The 18,076-nt window shown below is 40.5% G+C and overlaps 1 pseudogene; it reads left to right on the top strand.

The window, feature by feature from the left end:
* Positions 1 to 5,554: 5,554 nt before the first annotated feature.
* LOC148362010 (U2 spliceosomal RNA) lies at positions 5,555 to 5,694 on the top strand (annotated as a pseudogene).
* Positions 5,695 to 18,076: the final 12,382 nt, after the last annotated feature.

Here is an 18,076-nt window from a genome sequence, read left to right as displayed (position 1 = left end):
TCCCGTCGACTATATTCCTGGGGGAAAACCGTGGCTTTATCCACTATCAAGGGCAACCGAATCTCTGTCGCAAATGTGGTGAGCATGGGCATCTGGCTGAGGTATGTGGTCGAATTTTTTGTGGAAAGTGCAGGACAATTGGACATTCCTTTGAGGAATGTATCAATAGCAGAAAATGCAACCTCTGTGGAGAAACGAACCACCTCTATAGAAACTGCCCGAAATCGTTTGCTAACAAATTGAAAGCTAGGAAGGCAGTTAGCAAAGACAACAAAGACAATTAAATGATGTCAGACAACATAGATAATGAAATGAATAAATGTAACAAAGACAATGAAATGAATAAAGATAACAAAGACAATGAAATGAATAAAGTTATGGAAATACCAAATGAAAACGAACAAGAAATGAATAAAGTTATGGAAATACCCAATGAAGATGAACAGGAAATGAATAAAGTTATGGAAATACCCAATGAATTTGATCAAGAAATGCACAAAGAAAATGGACAAGACAAACAAATTGAAAATGCAGATGTCCCTACCAAAACCCCTGGAGGAGAGACCAGAGAATCAAATTTGAATCAGGAAGGACCTGAGAATTCTAATTCGATTTCTCATAAAATACTTGAATTTGGACAAGACAAACAAATAGAAAAGGCAACTGCCACTCCAAAAACACATATTAATCAGGAAGGGCCTGGAAGAGAGTCCAAATTAGAAAATTTGTTTGCTACGCCACTGCTGGGATTTGGAGAAGACAAATGAATCGAAAAGGCGAACGACTCTCCAAAAATCCATACGGGCACTGGAAAGAGGGGTAAAAGTAAGACAAAATTGGGGGTGGTGAAAACACCGGAAACAAAGAGAAGAGATTTAGAAGAAAGCCGATTGCCGATGAAAAAGCCCACAAGGGAACTGTATGAAGTTGAGCCGGAGGAAGTAGGGGAGGGAAAAAATCTGACCCTTTGTGGGCAGGGAAGTTAGAGACCCCTTGATAGGTCCTCTGGCTCACCCCCTAACCCAGAAAAAAGGGGAAGACCTGGAACCACAGACAGAGAGTCAGAGGATTCCAGAGTTTTCCCCGGTGAGTCTCCAAATGAGGTACTGCTCTTAAATGATGTGTCTTACACAGGTGACACTCTCGATGATCACCAAAGAATGGACTCGGATCCCCCGGTTTTGTCTAAGTAGTTTAAATACTTTAACAACAATCATCAACATTACATTCTCTACTATCAATGTGAGAAGTGTGAGATCACACAGGTGACACTCTCGATGATCACCAAAGAATGGACTCGGATCCCCCGGTTTTGTCTAAGTAGTTTAAATACTTTAACAACAATCATCAACATTACATTCTCTACTATCAATGTGAGAAGTGTGAGATCAAAGGTTAAGGCTCACAGTGTTTTATCGTTCTTAAAAACTATCAGAACGGATGTGTTTTACTACAAGAATGCTGCATCCCCTTTCTAAAAAATTATAAACAGTGGGAAGAGATTTGGCCATATCCGTCATTATGGAGTGGCTCGAATGATAACCGTAACGATGGGGTAGCCATTTAATAAACAACCCTCAACTCATCATAAAGGGGAGTACTGTGATGAGAGACGGACGCGCAATCTTAGCAAGACTTTCTTATATAGGGAATGATTTTATCTTCATTAACATATACAGCCATGCCGACAGACAACTCAGGTACGAACTCTTAGAGGACATTCAGTCGCATATGCTAGGCCATCAACCACTAATCGTGGGAGATTTTAATTGCATCCTAAGTAGGAAGGATAGAAAGAGGACCGATGAGGAGTTTAAAGTAGATAAAACATCAACTCTATTACAAGACATGTGCCGGACATTTAAACTGGAGGACTGTTTCAAATCCATACATCCAGGAGAGGAGGGCTTCACCTGGTTCAGTAGTGACAATGCCAGAGCCTCTCGAATAGACTACATATTTACAAGGGGTTTAGCACTAAGTGATGCAAGATTAATTCCTGGTTTTTTTTTTCGGATCACTTGCTACTGTCCTGCTCCCTCTCATTTCCTTCAGGTATGATTGTTGGGAAGGGTCTGTGGAAGTTAAACTGCTCCCTGCTGGAGGATGAGGCTCTAGCCGCACAATACAGGGAGCTGTACAAAGACTGGCAGACCCTTCAAGACTCGTATGATTCACGAGCACAATGGCGGGAAATGACAAAGAAACGAACACAGACCTTTTTTAGAAATGCAGGGAAAAACAAGAAACTTAAAGAGATGAAACGCATGTCGGGACTACAAAGAAGAGGTATTTCATCCTAACAGAAAAGGGGATGGACTTTAATGATGAAATCAAAGAGACCAAACAAGAACTAAACGCTTTGGCGGAAATAAAGAGCAAAGGCATCATAATAAGAAGCAGAGAAAGAGAAATAGAAGAAGGGGAAAAATGTACACGCTACTTTTAAAAAAAAAATATGAGCAAAAATGAGGGGCTTTTTAAACTTCAAAACGAAAACGGGCAAATAACAAAGGAAAGTAGTGAAATAACCAAATTAGTTGAAGACTACTACAAAAAATTATATGAAAAGAAAGAAACACATGAGAATTAAATGGGGCATGTATTAGATCATATTTCAAGATCAGTGCGTCAAGACCCCTTTTTAACATCGGACTTTACCCAGGACCAACTGAATGATTGCATAAAGACTATGAAAAAAGGCAAATCACCCGGGGAGGACGGGCAACCTCGAATTTTACCGGACTTTTTGGGATATTTTAGCACCAGATCTGATTACTGTTTTTAACGAATTTTCCATTCGAGACAACATGCCAGACAGTTTCAGAATAGGGATAGTTACTCTATTGCACAAAAAAGGAGACAAAATTGACTTAAAAAACTGGCGACCCATAAGGCTTTTAAACGTGGACTGTAAAATTTTCAGCAAGCTTCTAGCAACACAAATGTCTGTAGTCTTGGGAGACTTGGTTGATCCAGACCAAACCTGTGCCATTGTGGGAAGGAAGATCAGCGACAGTCTCATGCTGATCCGTGACACCATTTGTTATGCGAGAGACAGAAACATGCGACTAGCGGTCCTAAACCTAGACTTTGAAAAAGCCTTTGATCGAGTCTCGCACCAATACCTCTTCAGGGTATTGCAAAAATGTGGTTTTCCCCAAAAATACATCAAGTGGGTAGGACTGCTATACCGAGACATCTACAGCAAATTCATGATTAACGGGAATTTATCGGAAGCAATCGAGATCAACTGCGGTGTACGTCAAGGTTGCCCTATGTCTCCCCTTCTCTATGTTCTTTGCATTGAACCTTTGGCACAAATGTTAAGAAAAGATAGATTTGTCGAAGGGATCAATATCCCAGGAAGTGGGGGACAAATTACCAAGTGTGTTTTGTACATGGATGATTTTAATATTTTATGTACTGACCGCGCATCTGTTGGAAGAGCCCTTGACTTGACTGACCTGTTTGGGAAGGCGTCTGGGTCAAGGCTAAATAGAGAAAAGTCACAAGTGAAGTTTTATGGAACGTGGAAAAAGACAGAAAAGGCAGGACTCCCACTGACGGTGTTAAAGACAGACCAGAAAATCCTAGGGATAAAATTCAATGCAGATGGAGGAGGCGAGACCAACTGGGATGACGTGACAAGGAAAGTTAAGCAAAGACTTGTTTTTTGGTCACTAAGAAAACTGACAATAGAGGGGAAGGTCCTAATCATCAAAGCGATCATCCTCCCACTGCTTTTATCAATCAGTTTAGTTTTTATGCCCAAAAGAAACGTGCTGTTACAACTGGACCGAGCCCTCTTTTGCTTTGTCTGGGGCTCAAAGTGGGAAAGGATAAAAAGAGATACAATGAAAAAGAAAAAGGAAAAAGGGGGAAAGGAGTGCCTGATCTACAGCTTTTCCTGGGAAGCAAATATGTCTCTCTCCACTTCCAAAACGCTGTGGGCCCACCCAACAACCCGAAAAGTCAAGCGATGACCCGGTTCTGGATGGGCTCATATTTGCGGAAGCTAAAGCTTGTACCAAACAATCGTTTGATTCCAGTTTCATTTAACTTGCCACCAACACATCTCTTTATTCGGGATTTTTTAAAGAAGTTTGATTTAGAAACACAAGAAAGTCACACTTTACAAAACCACAGGGCCCTTATTGCTATTGTGCAAGAGCGTGCAACAGTAAGTCCTGTGCGGGGGCTTGCGTTTGGCGAACCTACAACGGTTTGGAGCAACGTGAATCATCCTGCCCTCCCAAACAGACTACGAGACTTGTCATGGATGGTGGCTCATGAGGTTCTCCCAGTCAGAGCCGTAATGCACCACCGAGGAATGTCAGCGACTTCGACGTGCCCTCGACCTGGCTGTGGCGCCCAGGAGTCGGTGAGGCACCTTTTTTGTGAGTGCAGCGCTGCCGAGGACTTGTGGACAATGGCCGACCAACTAGGAAAATTCCCGGACTTGCCAGCAGGGGAGGTCCCTGATGCACAGTATGTGCTTTACGGGATGAGTCGGTCGAGGAGGTCTCGGAACGACTTTGCCAGGGATTGGCTCACTCTCGCCGCCATCAAGGACGCCATCTGGACCTCTAGAAACCTGCTGGTATGGAGGTGCAGGCAGATCCCCCCAGTGGCTGTGCTCCAAATGGCTGTAGATACCATACAATCTGTGAGCGGCGGGCCTAGGACGCAACCATAAAGAAGAATCGTCTGCACCCACCCGGAGTGGGGAACCGGGGCTACACTGTGGGGGTCCCGGAAGCAACGGCCTGGGTTGTGGAAAGTAGAAGTAAGAAGGGAGAGGACCCACAAAGAGGACTGGAGGATGCTGCTTGGGAGGGTGGGATGACAGAGCTATGCCCTTGCACAATAGTTTTGCCCTTTACACTTTGGTTAACTACTATTAAAAGATAATAACTCTGAAATTGTTTAATTGATGTTGAAAATGTCAGAAAAAAGTGTTAAAATATCGTCATGTCATATTGTCAGATATAACAAAATTGTGAAAATGCTTGATGGCTGTTGAGATCGTCGTATTTGTTTTGCTGCTGTTGGTGTCGGTGGATTTGTTCAAAACAAAGACAATCGACTTTGGCCTGGACGAATCTATTGACACTAACAAAGATGTTATACAACGAAATTGTGAATACGCTTGATTGCTATTAAGATTTTAGAGAAGGGTTGTTCAAACCTCACATTGTGTTTGCTGTTAAACGTCATATTGAAATATAATATTGTGAATGTGCTTGATTGCTGTTGAGATTGACAAGATTGTTTTCTGTTATTAGTGTCAATGAATTTGTTCAAACCATTAATTGCTGTTAAAAATGTTGAAAAAATTGTTAAAATGTCATATTGTCAGATATAACGAAATTGTGAATATGCCTAATTGCTGCTAAAATTATCGAGAAAAATTGTTCAAACCTCACATTGTTTATTTGTTGTTAATAGTGTCAATAAAATTGTTTAAACCCAAAAAAATGGATAATGAATAACGAAGATAGAACAATAACCCTTAAACCCCCCCCCTCCTGTAACCAACTATGCAGTTACAATCGTGTTCAAGATTTGTGAACAATCTATGAAGAGCCATGATCTTTGATTTTTGCAATCCGGAGATGGAATAAGAGCTTGCTCTGTCCACTCCACGCATCGGCCCGGTATTGCAGTACCTCCGGGAACGGTGCATTCGCAATGATCGCAGCAAGGCTTAAGGCTAGGACCTTAGCTTGGCCTTTTGGCTGAGAGTAAGTGTCCCGGCTCCTAGGCTTTGTAGCGCATTATGAACTGACCGATAATGGATAATGAATAACGAATATAGAACAATAACCCTTAAAAATCCCCTCCTGTGGTTCTGATATAACTGGGAGGAGACGGTCATGCTTTGTCCACTCCACGCATCGGCCCGGTATTGCAGTACCTCCAGTAACGGTGCATTCGCAATGATCGCAGCAAGGCTTTAAGGCTAGGACCTTACCTTGGCCTTTTGGCTGAGAGTAAGAGTCCCGGCTCCTAGGCTTTGTAGCGTATTATGAACTGACCGATAACGGATAATGGATAATGAATAAAGAAGATAGAACAATAACCCTTAAAAAATCCCCCCCCCCCCTGGTCAGTTGTGGTTCTGATCTTGTATACGATCACTGGCCTGGTATTGTAGTACCTCCGGGATCGGTGCATTCGCAATGATCGCAGCACGGCTTTGGGGCTAGGACCTTAGCTTGGCCTTTTGGCTGAGAGTAAGTGTCCCGGCTCCTAGACTTTGTAGCGTATTATGAACTTGCCGATGATGGATAATGAATAAAGAAGATACAACAATAACCCTTAAAAAATCCACCCCCTAACCCCCCACCCCCTCGCTTCTTTAGCTTGGCCTTTTGGCTGAGAGTAAGAGTCCCGGCTCCTTGGCTTTGTAGCGTTTTATGAACTGACTGATAACGGATAATGGATGATTAATAGAAAAAATAGAACAATAACCCTTAACCCCCCCAATAGTTACTAAATACTGAATTGTGGCATTCATACAAGTTAGTAAAAACACAGCACTATGAACAGCAAATTTTAGGCAAAAACTGCAAGTCTTTACTACTCTGCATAAAATCTGATTTGAAATAAGATATTCTTGTCTGGACATTTTGCAAAGGATGTTTTTTTTAAAAATTCAACAAAAATATATTAAACCCTTCAATGTTCCACCGGTCTGCCGTCAGACTGTTGATAAAGTCTTGTCTTTACGATGTCACTAGTCACTGAAATACTTTGTTATAAAATTGGAAAGCCTAAACTAATCACAGAATCTCAGAAAGTTAGGGTTAGGGTTAGTATGAATGGGGATGTGTTTTACTCTTGATTTTGATTGTCTATTTGTTATGCAAGCCATCAAACAAAACTTCCGAGCTCAAAAACAACGCTTCTTTGATATATTCGCATTAAGTAAAAGATTTTCCATGCTTTGCTATATAGTGAGCAATGGCGCTTTTAGAAGTGACAGTGGTTTTCAGGATCTGTGTTTGTTTGCCGTAACCTGGACACAGCGCGTTTCAATGTCACCGCCTTGTCAGACTCGTCCTTGAATTCATGTTCATGATTCGTTACGTATTGACGTTTAATACTTGATGTGCGAGGTACAACACTCTCAAGGCATAATGCACAAAGAGCATGGTCATTTTTTGCACAAGGCCCCAGTCATTTGCCCATGCTGGCTGAAAAGAACAACATTTTTTGCTGGAAAAGCCGCCATGATTCATTCGGTTATCGCGCGCCTGTGTTTCGTTGGCTGGGTTACAACACAGATCTCTTCCCCTCTCCTCGGCACCGCACAGACACACGCTCACAAACGGAGCAGAGGAGGAGGGGCGTGACCGTAAAGCCTCTAAACAACACGCCGCACAACTGAAAATGTCTAAATTTCAGGTAAATGCGCGAAAAACAAAAAATCATTATTATTTTGCCGTGCGCTCGCGTGCCACTGGGTAACCCCTCACGTGCCACTGCTGTATTTACTCGTCATCATTCATGCAATGTTTGTGTTGCGTCTTCTACAAGCCACGTGAACTCTTTCCACGATGCTTTTAATGTACGTTTACGTTTTGCAGCGTCATAAATTTTAGCTTCTTTTGAATCTTTCTTCTGGGACTGAGGTTTTGGCTTGATTCCTAACCACTTATCCATTTTTCTTGTGTTCTCTGTTGTGTGTATTTTAGAAAATGAAATGCAAATGCACGACCTTATAACGCTCGGGAGAGTCCGGAAGCACGAAGTTATTTGATGCAGGCTTCTGATCGGTTGCCGAGTATGCAAATTGCCAAATGAACCGAAATTTCCAAACCGAACAAAGATTTTGAAATCTGAATAAAGCAAAAGTTTGATTTAAAAAAAAACAACCTTTTTTTCCCTTGAAAAAGTTGTCGGCCACCCGGGCGGAGATGTTTTGTAAGTTGTACGCCCGACGTAAAAGATGCACGCCCCGGGCATCCGGGCAGACGTTATTTTAGACACTGGTCTAACAAGATGGTCAGTAGGGTCAAACGAACTACTTGCTTTCTTGATCCGTTTCTGGCTTTACTGGTGAAAGATCTGTTTGGGATCTCATGACCTTCAGTTTTAAATATGATTAATATATCGCTATCCTGGGGTATTGTTCCTGTAGCCTTTGAGTCTGCTGTCATTAAACCCACGCTTAAGCAACCTAACCTTGACCTGGAAAGTGTAGGTAATTATAGGCGAGTGTCATATCTGCCATTTTTTGCAAAATTACTTGAAAAGGTCGTTGCAATGCAGCTTTATGACTTTATGCCGGAAATTAATCTTTGAGACTGTCCAGTGAGCATTTAGAGAAAATCACTCTCCTGAGATAGCCCAGGCTAAAGTAACCAATGATCACCTCTTTGCAAAAGATTCTGGTGCCTTGTCAATGTTACTGCTGCTGGATCTCAGTGCTGCTTTTGATACTGTGGCCCAAAACATGGTATTTGTTCGTCTGGAATGCATCGGTATCTTGGGGACTGTACTCTCGTGGTTTAGGTCCTACCTGTCAGACAGGACGCAATGCGTTAACTACGGCAATCTGACCTCTAGCCATTTTGATGTCCCCTGTGGCGTTCCATGGGGCTCTGTATTTAGCCCCCTTCTCTTTAGTATTTATATGCTTCCGCTAGGTGATATTATCTGCAAGTATAATAGTTTCCATTGCTATGCAAATGACACTCAACGGTTAAATTGTAGAAATCTGGAGGCCTGGCTTACTGAGATTCAAAGATGGATGTCACTTAATTTTTTGCGCCTTAACCCAGGTGTTTGGGCATTTGGGTTGGCCATGGTCCAAAAAATGTTGTGTGTGTTTTTGCTCCGTTTTCCCTTTTTATTTTCTTTGTTTTTGTATGTGTTTGTCTTGCTGTCGGTCTCCCCTCTAGAGGGATATGACCAGGATAGGTAGATAGATAAACCCAGAAAAAAACTGAAATGTTGATTGTTGGTCCAGCTCATTGTCGTGAGTTGTTTTCAAACACTGCCCTGAACCTAGACAAATGTAATATCACCCATAGTGATTCGGTCAAAAATCTACATGTTATATTTTATCCCAATCTGTCAGTTACACATGAAAAATATGACCTTACACCTCCGTAATATTGCAAAGATTTGTTCGATGCTGTCCCAATTAGATGCAGAGGTTCTAATTCATGCGTTTATTAATTCTCGGCTTGATTTACTGTCATGTATTGCTTTCTGGTCTCCCGATGTCTAGCATCTAATGTTTGCTGCTGGTTCAGAATGCGGCAGCGAGACCCTTGACTAAGACAAAAAAGTTTGTGCATATTACTCCTGTAATGGCCAACTTGCACTGGCTCCCAGTCCACCTAAGATGTGACTTTAAGGTTCTTTTACTAACATACAAATATTTGCATGGACTTGTGCCCTCTTATCTCTCAGATTTGGTTTCTCCCTATGTTACTGCACAGAGCCTCCGCTCTGAAAATGCCGGTCTACTTGTGACTCCGAGAGCCAAAAAGAAGTCTGCAGGCTCGAGAGCGATCTCCAATCCGGGTCGCGGTGCTGTGGAATGCTCTGCGCCTCCAGAAATAAGATCTGCAACCTCAGTGGAAATTTTTAAATCTAGACTTAAGACACATTTCTATTCAAAAGCGTACGATTGATGCCCACCTCATATTTTGTATTGTCCTGTCTTTTTCTGAATGTTTGGCCGGTGGTGACACTTGGGAGAAGGACGATTTGAGATGAGTCAGCGAACCACCGTCTTACCTAAAGCATGTCAACACCTGCATTGACCAGCCGGCAGAGATAGGAAGCTGCGTCGTCGCTGTTATGGACTTTTTAGACAAATTTCGACATGTTATCTATTGTTCTCTTTTATTGATGTTTACTATGTTTGTATACTGTTACCCAGTGCTAAATCTATTACACCCTGGTCATCCTGAAAGGGGGATTACCACCCTTTTCAAGGTTTCTTTTTTCCTCACGCTGAGGTTTTGAGTTTTTCCCTGCCCACATGTTGGTTTAAAATCAGGCGACGGTGAAATTATAACCCTGTGCAGTCCTTTGAGACATTTTTGTGATTAAGGGCTATACAATTAAATGTGACTTGACTGACTTGATTTGACATGTTCTGTATTTTATTTTGTTTCTTTAAGAATCTAGCTCTGATATTGTTCAGTCTCAATGGAAGAGGTGACAATCTTAAATCGTGTCAATGTTCAGTTCGATGTTTTTAGCTGTTAGGAACGCCACCACCAGTTCTTCCGCACTTTGCCGCCAACTCGCTGTGGTTCACCTCGTTGCAGAGGCTGGTAGCTGCTGCCTTTTGCATACGAGCGGGGTTTGATCTTCAGCCCAGTCACAATGAAATAATTCATTCTTAAATACTGCTCCAGGTCGAGCTCGGTTATTTTTCCGTCTCTTTCCACAGCACGCATCCTCAGCTCTTTCCCCTTCATCAACAGATCAAGTATCATATATTTTTTTATAAAAGTCATTTAATTTGTTTACAAGAAAGTCCAGTGATTTTTTTAATATCCTGCGTCTCGTCCGATTATCTTCTTGTTTTTTTTTACCTCACTGTGAGAGTGTGACACTGGAGTGTCATGTCCAATTTCGTTGTCACAATATGTTAACCCATTTTGTAACAATGACAATAAAGGTATATTCTATTCTATACAATGTTTATTTGGCCACTTAATCTTTGCAATTTGACACATTGAGTGTGTCAGCGGTTAAGCCAGTTAACTAGGCCTACGCCCACTTGATCAAGTAATTTGTATATATTTTAAACAACATGAGGCTCACCTAGAGGAATCTATGATTGTCCCTCATCTTATGGCTAAACAAAAAACTTGTTAATGTCTGGGCAAAATAGGATAAGAAAAAATGTGTAGCTTAGTCACTTTGAGTCTGTGTAGTTTCTGTTTTTCCTTGTGCTTTGAAGCACTTGTTTTCGGTTGTACTACCTAATACAGCTACATCTAGGGGTCAAAAAATACCCAGCAATCACAAAAGCAGTGGTATTGATATGAAATACTGTAAATCACCACATTACGATATGAGTGTTACACTAAACTAAATTTAAAACCCATATCTTTCATTTGATCTTTTTACTCGCCGATACGATACCTTAAAATAGTACAGAATCTGCATTGGAACAATGCTAGTTATTTTTTAGTGTAATTAGATGGCTAACAGAAGTGTATTATACATTAAACTTCTGTCTCAATTACCATGTTTGATGTGCTTTATCATTGCCAGTGTTAGGAATGACGCCGTTATAAATAACGCTGTTACCAAACAGCGTTCAAAGATGTAAAGATATTCCCTGACTGAAGACTCCTATTACCCCCCACAGTTTCTCCTTTGTTAATGACAAATGTGACTTTCTCTTGTCAACAATGTCCTTTATTCTTTCGTTTGATACAACTTTCCTTGTCATATAAATAAACATAGTTAGTTAGTATCAAACCACTTGCATTATTTATTTGTGTCTACTATTTTCCTTCTGGACTGATCAATCATTACCTATATCAATTACAGTAATAGAAAAACGACCATTTAAAGCTAAAATTAAAATATGTTTTGAGTATTTCGTACTTCATGATAAATGCAAGGCATAATATGAGACTATTTGTGTTGGAAACAGTAAGAATTTACCTGCTGACCAAATTGGTAACCACCGAACTAGATTCTGAATTATATAAATATGATTTAGACCAATTTCTCTACAGCCTCTTCCACAACGTCATCATTACTGATGGTCAAGTACAAATCAGCTGGTTGTTTCATGTTAAAGCTATGTCAGCGTGTGCATTCTTCTTATGCGTAAGAAAGAAAAGCAGGGCATTCTCGGTTGGCCTTTCAACATATTTATTCACGCACAATACGCTAACGTGAACACGGCTATCATTTTTACCTTACACGAGAGCCATCTAAAAATTAAACAAAGCAATGTGTTCTGTTGTGTACACAATGGAGAACATCCTACCGTAATATCACGGGTAAGAGCGCTATTAAATTAGCAATACACAGTGTTCATTTTACCTCTGAAAAGTGATGGGTCCCGGGGACTCGCATGTTTAAAAATCTATGGGTCCCAACAGATATCTATGGGTCCCCAAAATTTAGTCTCATATTGAAATTGTAAATCGGCGACAAATATATAATGTAAATCTATATATTCATTCCGTTTTAATCACCACCGTTTATTGATAATACAAATCAGTTATCACTTCAAGAGTTTTCAGTTCACAACAATATTGTACATTATACAAGATAATATTGCTGAAATAATTATATTAATCTATATTTTCATTCAGTTTTATTCATGACAGTTAATTGGTAATACGAAGCGGTTATCACTTCAGATTTTTCAGTTCACAATATTGTACATTATACAAAATAATCTTGCTGAAATATGAATCTATATTTTCATTCAAATTTAATCATCACAGTTAATTTGTAATACAAATCAGTTATCACTTCAAGAGTTTTAAGTTCACAAAAATATTGTACATTATACAAAATAATATTGCTGAAATATTAGTCTATATATTCATGCAGTTTTAATCATCACAGTTGATTGGTAATACAAGGCAGTTATGACTTCAGGTTTTCAGTTCATATATTCTTCGTGGTTTGCTGTCCCGCCACAGTTGTAATGCCTTCTTAAGGTCCAATTGCAGCAACGGAATTTCCATAGCTAATTTGTGGTTTTCATTGTCGTGGTGCCGATCAAATGTGCTCTTCTGAAAGTTAGTATTGTGAAATTATTTATGCAATCCAGTTTTTTTGTCACGCTGGGTACGCACAACACAGAACATGTAGCCTCTATTATCATCCTCATAGCGTAACCAGGAATATAATTGAGTCCATTTTGGCAGAAAAGTAATTTTCTTGCTAGAAGTATTCTTTTGTTTATTTTCTTTCGTCGAATCGTTCGCTTCAACACACGTGCTTTCCTTGCCGGAATTATTGCCGTTGTTATCACTCTCTGCATTATGTTTTGACTTATACTGACACTGATGAATGACCAATTTTGTGTTGATTGTTAAATAATACTGTTTTTTCGGAGGCATACTTAACCTTCACTCAACGACAAGCACCACAACAATGACGTAATCTGGAAGCAACGAAATCTCGTTTGCCGAGATCGGCTTGCAGACGAAATCTCGAACCGCGAGACCAAAACAACAATGGCGGATCTGCCTGACGAAAAGTTTGGAGTGCGATAAATCTTTGTTAAAAAAAAAAGTAATCGGGTAATAATGTCAATTTTGTGTCAAAAAAGTTGCGTCCCGGGGACGCACGTTGATTCAACACTATGCGTCCCCAGCAAAAATGATGCGTCGAGGACGCGGGCAAACGAGAACACTGAATACTTAACATCTAATTTGGGAGAACCAGTGTATACAGTGGGACCTCGGTTATCGCGGTTAATGGGGACCAAAACCACCCGCAATAAGTGAAAATCTGCGAAGTAGCTGCGCACCTTAAAAAAAAAAAAATTCTCATCTCATCTCATCAGCCGTACCGCTTATCCTCATCAGGGTCGCGGGGGGGCTGGAGCCCATCCCAGCCATCTCCGGGCAGTGGGCAGGGGACACCCTGAACTGGTTGCCAGCCAATCGCAGGGCACACAGGGACAGACAACTCATTCGCTCATTCACACCTAGGGACAATTTGGACCGGCCAATTCACCTGAAATGCATGTTTTTGGAACGTGGGAGGAAACCGGAGTGCCCGGAGGAAACCCACGCAAGCACGGGGAGAACTTTATTTATAAAATTATTTTATTCTATATTATTATTTTTTAGACCTGTGAAGCTCTAAACCCGCGAACGTGGAACCACGAAGTAGCGACACCCCTTAAAAATGCTTTAAAAAGTATATATATAAATAAATAGATAATTATTTTTTTTATTTTATTTTTTTTTTAGGCCCGCAAAGCTCTGAATCCGCGAACGTCAAAGCTCGAAGTAGCGAGGTCCCACTGTGGTTCTTTTTCAGTAGTTCCTGCATCTTTAAACCCTATTTTTTTCCAAAAGTGCTGCTCTTTCCTCACTGAGAAAGATTTTTGTCAGGTATCATAGACAGAGGGAGAGAGATGGAGAGGGGAGGGGATAGAAATTGATAGGGAGCGGAGGGAGTGAGAGAGGTAGAAAGGGGATTGGATAGTCACTTTATATTGTCGTACTGTTGACTTTTGTTGTGCACAAAATAGTTGAGGTGCAGTTACTTATTTTTACTTGTCTAGTCGTCTCATGTTGTGAGAGATTGATTGATTGATTTTACGCTGAAGTGTTAAACACACTTTATTTATGATCTGTTTCCTTCTGTTGCGTGATAATACTTGAAGTACAGTAGCATATGTCTACTTGAGCAGATGTCTGACTACAGATTGTGAAATCTATATTGTCTTACAATTGATTTTTGTGGTGAACAGCAGGCTGTCCACTTGACCAGTTGTCTCAGACTGTGAGAGTTAAATTTAGTTTATTAAACTCACTTTATATTGTTTCCTGCAGATTGTTATTTTATTATACTGTCCGTTTGGGTTTCCGGTTGGACAAGTGAGCTGAGAAGAGGCAGGTCGGGGTAGCTCCCGTTACACATCGTTTAAGCCCGCAAATTTATGGTTACTAGGTTTTTTATGGTTTTTACTAGGTAGGGATTGCAAACAGGGATGTGTATTGAGCCCTTTGTTGTTTGCTTTAGCTCTGGAGCCCCTCTCACAAACAATTAGAGAAGACCCTGCCATACATGGCTATAACACAGAACATACTTGCAAAAAGTTTTCCTTGTACGCAGGTGACATTCTTCTGTACTGTATGTAACCCGACCTGAAACTACAATTCCACATATTTTGGAACTACCGTAAATTCCGGACTATAAGCCGCTACTTTTCCCCCAAACTTTCAACCCTGCGGCTTATTCAGTGATTCGGCCAATTTATGTAATTTTTCTAATGGCCGCCAGCGGCGCTCGAGTACAAAAGGTAAGATTTAGACCGGTGGAATATATGCCCCAAGGAAGACTGCAACTTCACTAAAACTGGCCGCATGCGAAAGGCAACTTTTTCACAAGTCTGCCAGTGGATCCTGACAGCGTGGGGCAGCATCAAAAAATCCACCGTCACCAACGGGTTCCGAAAAGCCGGTGTAATGCCGAGAAATGCAGAGAATTGCATCCCCTGTCGCTGGAGCGCGCACACGTCACTCCCGCTACTACAACCACTTTTACCTCGTTTTATCTCACTTTTATATCACTTTTCGGGAATGTAATGGCGAAAATATATCCAAGACCACTTCGTCTTGCATTTGTTGGGAATGTAATACAACTTAAACCATTCTGTCTTGTATTTATTGTGAATGTAATCGAACAGTAATGCACACCGTATATATACCACTTTTGAGCATGTAACGTGTTTATTTTGGCTTTTTCGACTCAAATCGCTCGTATTTAAACTGTTATGCCCTCTCCCATAAAGCTTATTTTGCTGAAATCATCAACAGATATAAAAGTGAGATAAAACAAGGTACGTAAAAGTGGTTGTAGTAGCGGGAGTGACGTGTGTGCGCTCCCGCGACAGGGGATGCAATTCTCGGCATTTCTTGGCATAACACCGGCTGCGGGAGCGTGGGACGACGTCTATATGACAAAGTTTCCTTCCGACACTGAGGAAGACGACTTTGATGGCTTCAGTTCTAAGGAGGAAGATGAGGACGGTTTACCGTGATTTTTACAAGTACGGTATGTTTTTTTTAACAGACCCGTTTACTGTGTTGCGAGCGTATTCAACTTATGAACCATCATCCGGGAACTAACTTGTTCATAAGTCGGGCAGCGTCTGTAATGCCCTTGCGTGTCGTCACAGATGCACACGGTCACTGATGAGATCCGATCACCAATTTTGAGGCACCCTTTCACTATAAAAAAATGTCTCTTGATCAAAATACAGGGCAGCCAGTCTGACATCTGACCATTTCTGACACATGGGTCACCACCAGTGTTGGGCACGTTACTTGAAAAAAGTAATTATAGTTACTCACTACTTCTTCGAAAGAGTAACTGACTTAGTAACTGAATTACTCTAGTTACCAAGAAAAGTAACAATTTCTGAACTTCTAAAATAAGTTTTTGTATGTCAAAGAGTTTGAAATCTTCTGCCCTAAAATTTGTCGCTTTGCCGAAGTTTGCAATTGAAACTGTCGCTTGTTTTTTTCTTTTTATGGGACTCAACCATTTCCAAAGTACCTCCAAACAGCTGAAGTGCCCCCCTGGCCGTTGTCTTTTTCGCTTATTTGGTTTTGTTTGGTTAATGGAGTCAGATAACTAATTTGAACAATTTGGTGAACGATACATTTTTAATATTCAAAATCTAACAATACATATGCACGGAATGACTTAAAAAAGGGGGGTAAATGAAAAAAAAATACGATAACAAAAGGAAAAAGAGAGATGTTTTTAAATTTTTGTATAAACACATTAACACTGAAAAACATAAGAAAATAGAATTACTATATTTATAAATCTACATCAAAGATAAAATACAAAACAATTTCAACTTTTTATGCTCAACAAATTTAAAGTCTACAACACGGAATCTCCAAAAAATGCGCAGTAACCAATCACAAGAGAAAAACGGGGTCTCAGAGGGAACCATCTGTTGATTAATGACTAGCGGGCTCATTGAGATGTTTCGATTGCGAATGACACAAATCTGGGTGCTCAAACTTTTCGCAAAACAGCATATATATTGTTCATTGGGGATAAAATAATTATATATATATATATATATATATATATATATACAGTAAAACTCGGATAAGTCGGACTCGCATAAGTCGGATTCTCGGATAAGTCGGACAAATTGCGTGGAACGTTTGTTCTCTAGGCTTTTCTGTAGTATTACACCTCGCATAAGTCGGATTTTATAAGTCGGATCCTCGCCTAAGTCGGATGGATTTTTCCGTACAATTGACCCTTTTTAATGGTTTTCGCCTCTGATAAGTCGGATCGGTATCAGGTCGCCTAGGACATCTCCCAAATGCTCTAAATTTCAGCCTCCAGTGGCAGTAAGCGATGGAATTTTCCGGGAAGATTTTCACTCCTCACAGATTTTCCGGGAAGATTTTCACCCCTCCCAGATTTTCCGGGAAGATTTCTTGATGTGACGTGGCGTTCCGTGATTGGCAGAGGCTATTCATCAAACTCCTCCTCAGTGTTGAATGATAGCACTCTCAATCACAGCACGCGGTCATAGAACAAAGCCTCGTAATCATAATCCCATTGTTTCTTATTACAGTAGTGCTAGCATTCAAATTGAATTTGTGTGAATTTCTTTGGACTTCCTTGCGGTCTGTGCGGTCTACGGTGTGGCGATGGCCTCAAGTTCTAAAACCAAAGGCAGGAGTCTCAAGACTAGAACGTATGAAGAAAAGCTCGCTATCATTGAATTCCAAGAAAAGAATCAGCACAGCACCAGCGTGGATCGACAGGTTCAAAAAACGATATGGACTTGGGCGGATTACTAAAGCCGGGGAGTCGGGCGGAGTGGATACAGAGGTTGTTGAAGAATGGAAAAGCGGAAAACTGCGAGAAATACTCAAGAATTATGAGCCAAAGGATATTTATAACGCGGACGAGACGGGCCTCTTTTGGCTGCTTTTGCCGGATAATTCATAGTTCATAAACCATAGTTCATATCAACCATGTTCATGTTCATTTTAAGAACTTTTTTGATAATAAATCACGTTCATGTTACAAGATATCATTGCTTGGTATTTCATTTTACATATACAAGTATGCACTTTTCTAAGAGTTAAATTTCTTCTTAGTTCGAAATTTTGCGACCTCGGATAAGTCGGATCCTCGGATAAGTCGGATGAAAATGACCGGTCCATCTGGATCCGACTTATCCGAGGTTTACTGTATATATATATATTATAATCATTTTATCCCTCTCGGGCTTCCATAACATACAAGTAAACTTTTGACATGATAAATACTGAGATAAATCTTTTTTCAATATTTTATTTAAAACTTTTAAAAAATTGAAACTTGGGATGAAAGCAAA

The sequence above is a fragment of the Urocampus carinirostris genome, chromosome 8 (genome assembly GCF_059441175.1).
Source record: "Urocampus carinirostris isolate Australia breed hairy pipefish chromosome 8, RoL_Ucar_1.0, whole genome shotgun sequence".
NCBI lineage: Eukaryota > Metazoa > Chordata > Actinopteri > Syngnathiformes > Syngnathidae > Urocampus > Urocampus carinirostris.
The sequence above is the reverse complement of the archived record's forward strand: the minus strand, read 5'-3'. Positions and strand labels throughout refer to the sequence as shown.